The 8,185-nt window shown below is 44.3% G+C and overlaps 1 protein-coding gene across 1 annotated transcript in view; it reads right to left on the bottom strand.

Annotated features, from left to right (window-relative positions):
- Positions 1 to 8,185, bottom strand: part of LOC143291168 (uncharacterized) — a 184,891-nt gene that overhangs the window by 165,416 nt on the left and 11,290 nt on the right. The gene's annotated exons all lie outside the window — the stretch shown is intronic.

Below are 8,185 nucleotides of genomic sequence, written 5' to 3'. Positions count from 1 at the left end.
CCTTGCCTGTTTCCTCACTCAGACCAAGTGCAACGATAAGTACATAAGCTGATCACACTGAATAGCCATCGTCCGCTTGTGATTTCGATCGTCATAGGCACAAGAAATTAACTAGGACTTACTGCACCGTCAACACGTACCTGGCAAACGGCAAGTTTCATACGACAGGAACAATGGTTATGGTAAACGAATAAGTAACTGTTCGAGAAGAATTCGAGCAAAGTGGACGGATGTAATTGCAAACATATGTTCAACGAAGCTGGAAGACCTTACAATGTAATATTATCCAAGGCACATACCGTCAATGCGACACTGTTCTGTTTCTAAAACGAGAATGGTAAATGACACTTTCTGCCGAAATACACCGGCTGATTAATAATCAGGTTTACATGCTACCAGTACGTCCTTAAAGCTTAATACATCACAGCGGTTACGACAAAAGTCATTACCGTAAATCTCGCAAAAGAAAACAAAATCAAATTACCTGGAGGAAGGAAGGGGTGGGATATGGGATGTTAACTTAATTAAAACATTTATTTTTTTTCGGAGCAGGTCCTTTGCAGTGAACACATAACGGAGTAACAAAATTACTGCCATGTTTTCAACAATGCACACAATAAAACTAATGCACACTTATCTATGGCCTGTGCTTTGTCTGAAAATCATTTTCACTCTGGTACCCAAATGAAAATGGAGAATTTCTCGAGCTTATTAGTCTGAAATGCACTATCATTAAATTTAACCGCCGACATCCTGCATGTCAGCAGGCTTATCACTGGTGACGATGAAGGATTCTTTCCGGATCGCGGATTCTCAACGTACAGAGCGAGTCAGGTTCTTCTGTTGGCGTTAACAGGATCTGACTAGCAGGCTTGGTGTTACTGGCTGTTTTCAACAAGAACACTGTGAGCAACCTGGAGAAAGCTGACATGTGTGGATAGTCTGCCATTCCGTCATCATGGTATGTTTTGTGAAACATGCTCCACCATTCAGAGGATAAACATAAACACCTGGGCATGTGCGTCGCTGTTCTTTGTCATCAAATGAACATTATAACACGGCTATGCCAGTGCTGGTTTGGCAGACAGAAGACAGTTCAACTGTTTGGATATTGATCACGTACGTACCGGTTTTGGTTTCATGTATAGGCTGAGCCGTTAATTACGAAGATTTTCTTTCTTTCTCTATTTGTATGGAATTTGCGTATAGACGCAAGTATGTATGTATGTGTGTGTGTGTGTGTATATATATATATATATATATATATATATATATATATATATATATATGTGTGTGTGTGTGTGTGTGTGTGTGTGTGTGTGTGTGTGCGTTTTGGTAGATAGGTAGATGCACCTGTGTATGCGTGTGTGTAAGTGCGTGCGCGCATGACAGCGTGATGACGATGTTGATAAGGATGACAAATATAATGGAAATAGCCATCTGACTGGCAACAATGACACCTTTAACGCAAGTACAACTAGAACCATGTACGTTCCTATGCGTCAACACACACACACACACACACACACATACACACACACACATTACCACCACCACACCACATCACACCACCACCACCACCACCACCAGTTATATGTGTCTCGTATGTCGTATATCCTGACTGACACATTACATTTGGTAATACCTGACTTTGTTATAAAATCCTACTCATCATAAACAATATCAACTTAATTATATCCTACTCATCATAAACAATATCAACTTAATATATCCTACTCATCATAAACAATATCAACTTAATTATATCCTACTCATCATAAACAATATCAACTTAATATATCCTAATCATCATAAACAATATTAACTTCACCACAAAACAGTCTATAAAAAAAAGATCTTATGACTGTAAAACACACCATGTAAGCCTGTAACAAGCAAGCACTGTGTTGAGGGTGTGTGCACTGTGATGAGGGTGTATGCATTGTGTTGAGGGTGTATGCACTGTGTTGAGGGTGTGTGCATTGTGTTGGGGGTGTGTGCACTGTGTTGAAGGTGTATGCACTGTGCTGAGGGTGTGCGCACTGTGCTGAGGGTGTATGCACTGTGTTGAGGGTGTGTGCACTGTGTTGAGGGTGTGTGCACTGTGTTGAGGGTCTGAGCACTGTGTTCAGGGTGTGTGCACTGTGTTCAGGGTGTGTGCACTGTCTTGACGGTATATGCACTGTGTTGAGGGTGCATGCACTGTGTTGGGGGTGTATGCGTGCACTGTGTTGAGGGTGCATGCACTGTGTTGAGAGTGTATGCACTATGTTGTAGGTGTGTGCACTGTGTTTAGGGTGTGTGCACTGTCTTGACGGTATATGCACTGTGTTGAGGGTGCATGCACTGTCTTGAGGGTGCATACACTGTGTTCAGGGTGTGTGCCTTGTGTTCAGGGTGCGTGCACTGGGTTCAAGATGTGTGCACTGTCTTGATGGTATATGCACTGTGCTGAGGGTGTGTGCACTGTGTCGAGGGTGTATGCACTGTGTTGTGGGTGCATGCACTGTGTTGAGGGTGTATGCACTGTGTTGAGGGTGTATGCACTGTGTTGAGGGTGTGAGCACTGTGTTGAGGGTGTGTGCACTGTGTTCAGGGTGTGTGCACTGTCTTGACGGTATATGCACTGTGTTGAGGGTGCATGCACTGTGTTGGGGGTGTATGCGTGCACTGTGTTGAGGGTGTATACGTGCACTGTGTTGAGGGTGCATGCACTGTGTTGAGAGTGTATGCACTATGTTGTAGGTGTGTGCACTGTGTTTAGGGTGTGTGCACTGTCTTGACGGTATATGCACTGTGTTGAGGGTGCATGCACTGTCTTGAGGGTGCATACACTGTGTTCAGGGTGTGTGCACTGTCTTGACGGTATATGCACCGTGTTGAGGGTGCATGCACTGTGTTGAGGGTGCATGCACTGTGTTAAGGGTGCATGCACTGTGTTCAGGGTGCGTGCACTGTGTTCAGGGTGTGTGCACTGTCTTGATGGTATATGCACTGTGCTGAGGGTGTGTGCACTGTGTTCAGGGTGTGTGCACTGTCTTGACGGTGCATGCACTGTGTTGAGGGTGCATGCACTGTGTCGAGGGTGTGTGCACTGTGTTGAGGGTGCATGCACTGTGTTGAGGGTGTATGCATTGTGTCGAGGGTGTGTGCATTGTGTTCAGGGTGTATGCATTGTGTCGAGGGTGTGTGCACTGTGTTGAGGGTGTATGCACTGTGTTCAGGGTGTGTGCACTGCGTTCAGGGTGTGTGCACTGTGTGGCAGGATGGGCAGCACCCCCTCCCACGTGGACGACGAGACCCACGACTACATCCACAGCACTCAGGCCCCCTACCCTCGTCACACCTCCATCAGACGGCCCCTAGACAACCGCAGCACCATCCTCAGGGTAACCTCACTTTGTCATCATTATCATCATCATGGTCTTCATCGCTCTTTCTTTGTGTGTGCACTTATGTGTGTGTGTGTGTGTGTGTGTGTGTGTGTGTGTTTGTTTGTTTTCTTGCTTAATGCGTGTGTGTGTGTGCGTGTGTGTCGGAGCGCGCCATAGTATGTATTATGTGTGAGGGGGGGGGGGGGGGGCGTGAAGTTTTTTACATACATCCCGAGATCAATGTCAGAGTTCAGTGGGTTATGAAAACAAGACCATACCCGACATGCAAACCCCCCACCCCCCCTACGAAAATGGAGTGCGAATGCGGGAATAAAAACGGTCATACACGTACAAGCCCACTCGTGTATACGAATGAACCACGATAAAAGAAGAATGCAGCTTAGATGAATTCAGATTACACGTTCGAAACCCACAGAAATCATTATTGATGTAAATTTTGGTTCAAAATGACAACACTAAGGAAGCGTGCGTGATCATTAATTCCAAAGTCTGTTTGACTGACTTGGATAACACGTGACGAAGAGTACCGCTAATTATCAGAACTCATTTCTTCCTGTGTCATCTTGACTGAATATAATCTGGTGACTTAGTCACACTAGATTCTCAAATATTTCTAGAACAATTTTGCTGCGGTTTGAACAAAAAAAATGAAACTGATGACTCGGTTGATCTTGACGTTGGTTCAAGGTCGTCATGTCAAAGAAATCGCTGTATAAACTGTGATAATTTCTTTGAAATCATTTGGCTCTAATAAAACTGGACAAGCGAATGAAACTCAGAATATTTTTTAAACAATCGATTGCCTCTTGAGTTCTCTTGATCAAATACGGCTGTTGTTTCATCAACACACGCAGAATAAATAAATCAAAAGAGCAAAAACTACATTTTGGACAAGTAATCTTGGAAAAGTTTAGGACAATGGGGTCATGAAACTTTGATAAGTATTGTTTCTAAGTTGTTGCAACTGTTATTTGGTGCTACGAGTTATACGACTTTCAGAGTCACACATACTGATCACATTAAAAAACTTCCTCGTGTCAATACAAGAACCTATGATAAACATTCTTTCCTCTTTGCTGCTCCTCACATCTGGAACAAACTTCCTCATCATATCCATGCATCTGATTCTATCTCTGCTTTTCGCTCATCACTAAAAACTAATCATTTTTAAAACCTATCTATAAGCATTCTCAGCTTCCTTGTTCTCCAACACAATCCATGTCAGCTCACTTTGGATGCATGAAGTGGGAGAGAGAGAGTGGGGGGAGAGGGAGGGGTTTTGAGAATGAGTGATCATGAATGATTTATGTAATTTGTAATATTTTTCTTTCATGTAAAACGCCCTGAACTCTTAGAGAGAAAGGGCCACATATAAATGTACATCATTATTATTACTATAAGAAAGATATAAGATACAAAAATGTCTATACAAGTGTTCAATAGTGAGCTGCACCTTTTGTGATGTTACCTGCCCTGATAGCGATTATACACACACAAAATATATTCTGATCACTTTTCACTGCTTTCTTTTTTGGATTGAGGGTTGGCTGTCGGAAGAGAAACGGATAGCAATCCTTCCTGTTTTCTCTGATGTTTTCAAAACGGTTTTGTGAGGACGTATGTACCTGCTTTTCTCGAAGAAGAAATGCCTCCATTGAAGTATGCCTCTGAGAATTATTCCGTTATTGAATAATATTTAACGTGTGTTACTGTTTTCCCCCTTCTCCATCGATTGTCAGACAAACAAGACGAAGCGAGACATCCGAGCAAAGGAGCAGGCGCAGGAGGAAGAGAGCAGCTTCACGCCCTTCACACCCCGGGGCATCACGGGCACCACTGGCTCCAAACACAGCCACACCCCGCCCGGTGGCACCTTTCTCGCCAACAGCAACAAGAAAGGCAAGAAAGGGAGAAGTCAGAGCGCGCGCAATGTCAGCGTCACTTTTTCCGCAAAGAGTGTCTACATTTCAGACGAGGATGAGGGGGGGTTGGACAATGTGGGTAAGTTCTGGAATTGGTTCAGAATTCAGTGAACACGAGAGAGAGAGAGAGAGAGAGAGACAGAATAGAGAAAAACGAAACGAAACATTTTTTTTAGTTCACGAGGGTAGTGGAGTAAGCACAGCTGCTTTTTTACACCCAGCCCTCAAGAGAGAGTGAGAGAGAGAGAGAGATAGACAGACAGGGTAGAGGAGGGAGACTTTTCTTCACTTGGTAAATGCTAACAAATTTCAGTTCCACCATGACATGAATATACTATATACTGATGTCAATTGCCGTAATCATCCTTGTTGATGTGATGTCACTTGACACACAATAAAACGATTGGCTGCAAGTACATTCACCATAATGAAAATTTATTAACTTAAACAGTCTGAATACTGCAGCACTAGTAAGCTAACAGTTTGCAGTTTACACGCAACACTGTGATAAGAGTTCGTTCGTTTATTCATTTATTATTTTATTTGTATTTGTATTTCTTTTTATCACAACAGATTTCTCTGTGTGAAATTCGGGCTGCTCTCCCCAGGGAGAGCGCGTCGCTTTACTACAGCGCCATCCCTTTATTTTTGTATTTTTTCCTGCTTGCAGTTTTATTGTCAGTTCATCTAAGATGATGATATCAGACTGAAAATAAATGATATTATTATCATTTCTATGATCATGATCATTATTATTACTTAGAAATCATCAATTCTGAGAAGGTGTGTGACTGTTCACCATTCACGACCGACCGACACCCTGACCCTGTCCACCCCGGGTGCAGAGAACGAGGGGCTGACAGGCAAAGAGAAGATCGAGAGCTATCTACGCCGAAGCCGGGTGGCGGAGACGAAGGTGCGTGACCTGGCCGTGAGGATCTGGGAGCAGGCGGTGAAGGAGCTACAGACCCAGCAGCAGCAGCAGGCCCAGGACACGTCAGCCATGTGTGCCACGCTGCGCAGCACTATCGGCCAGCCGCTGGACCTGCTGCTGCACGGCAAGACCAACAAGACCAACCTGAAGAAGATCGAGGACAACCTGGAGGAGCTGGTGCTCAAGGTGAGTCATCACGAGGATTGTTTTTTCTTCTGCTCTTGTTGCTTTTTTTTTTTTTTTAAGTTCTTTCCACGATGTTTTCCGCTCTGCAACCGTCTCCTACATACCGTAGTCTGTAAAGGAGAAATTCTGTTTGTTCTAGTCTATTAATTGTCTCTACCCATCTTCTCCAGGGCTTTGGATCCACGACCAAAACAAATCGAAGCTAGGGTAAGACAGGGAAGCGATATGTTTGTACATGAAAAGGGATTTCATCACAACCACTTAATCTGTTTTGATCCGATTTTTTTTTAATGTTCTAAAATTTTATGTATTTCTTCATTTTTTAATATACATATCTGTCAAACTATGGTAATTGCTCAAGATCGTGTAATCAGAAAGTATTTATTGTTTGTCATTATTTCTTCTCAGAATGCGTCTGCCGATCGTGTTTGGCATTCTTTCCGTGGCAAACAACCACCAAGCACCGAACTGATCTTTGCTCTCTTTCAGACATATCGAAAACATCTACCTCTTACTTCTTATGTTTCTTCTTTTCTTTCTGAAACAGAAGGAAACACCTTCTCCCACTGTTCAGGTGTCAGAAATGGTTGATGGTTGATCTGCTCTGGATTCTTCTTCCACTGTTCACGTGTCAGAGATGGTGAAGGTGCCAGATTATTCTTCCACTGTTCACGTGTCAGAGATGGTGAAGGTGCCAGATTATTCTTCCACTGTTCACGTGTCAGAGATGGTGAAGGTGCCAGATTATGCTTCCACTGTTCAGGTGTCAGAGATGGTGGAATTGCTAGATTCTTCTTCCACTGTTCACGTCTCAGAGATGGTGAAGGTGCCAGATTATTCTTCCACTGTTCAGGTGTCAGAGATGGTGGAATTGCTAGATTCTTCTTCCACTGTTCACGTCTCAGAGATGGTGAAGGTGCCAGATTATTCTTCCACTGTTCAGGTGTCAGAGATGGTGGAATTGCTAGATAATTCTTCCACTGTTTAGGTGTCAGAGATGGTGAAGGTGCCAGATTATTCTTCCACTGTTCAGGTGTCAGAGATGGTGGAATTGCTAGATTCTTCTTCCACTGTTCACGTCTCAGAGATGGTGAAGGTGCCAGATTATTCTTCCACTGTTCAGGTGTCAGAGATGGTGGAATTGCTAGATAATTCTTCCACTGTTTAGGTGTCAGAGATGGTGAAGGTGCCAGATTATTCTTCCACTGTTCAGGTGTCAGAGATGGTGGAGCTGCTGGAGGTGGACCTGGCCCTGTGTCTGGACGGGGTGGAACGACACCTGACGGACAAGAGGGGCAGCAAGTCGGTGCCCCTGCTGGTGAGGGACGCCGTACTGGCCCTGGAGGCGGACTACGACATCCTGCACGACAAGTACCACGAGCTGAGGAAGGAAAAGGATGAGGCCATCCAGCAGCAGACACAGACTAAGAACAGGTTGGTCTCTGTGTGTGTGTGTGTGTGTGTGTTTGTGTGTGTGTGTTGTGTGTGTGTGTGTGTGTGTGTGTGTGTGTGTGTGTGTGCGCGCGCGCGCGCGCGTGCAAGCGTGTATGGTGTGACTTAGAGAAAGAATCTTACACACTGGCCTTGGACTTTCTGCATCACCTTTCCCACTCAGCCAGTCCTATATAATCTTTCCTTTTACGCCATGTCATTCTTCTGTTATCTCTGGTTACATACGTCCAGTATCGACAGTTTACATTGGAAGCAAACTGACCCCAAGTGTCGCTGCACTCTGTCGTCGATATGTC

The sequence above is a fragment of the Babylonia areolata genome, chromosome 16 (genome assembly GCF_041734735.1).
Source record: "Babylonia areolata isolate BAREFJ2019XMU chromosome 16, ASM4173473v1, whole genome shotgun sequence".
In the NCBI taxonomy this organism is placed as follows: Eukaryota; Metazoa; Mollusca; class Gastropoda; order Neogastropoda; family Buccinidae; genus Babylonia; species Babylonia areolata.
This window is presented reverse-complemented; position numbering and strand designations above follow the sequence as displayed.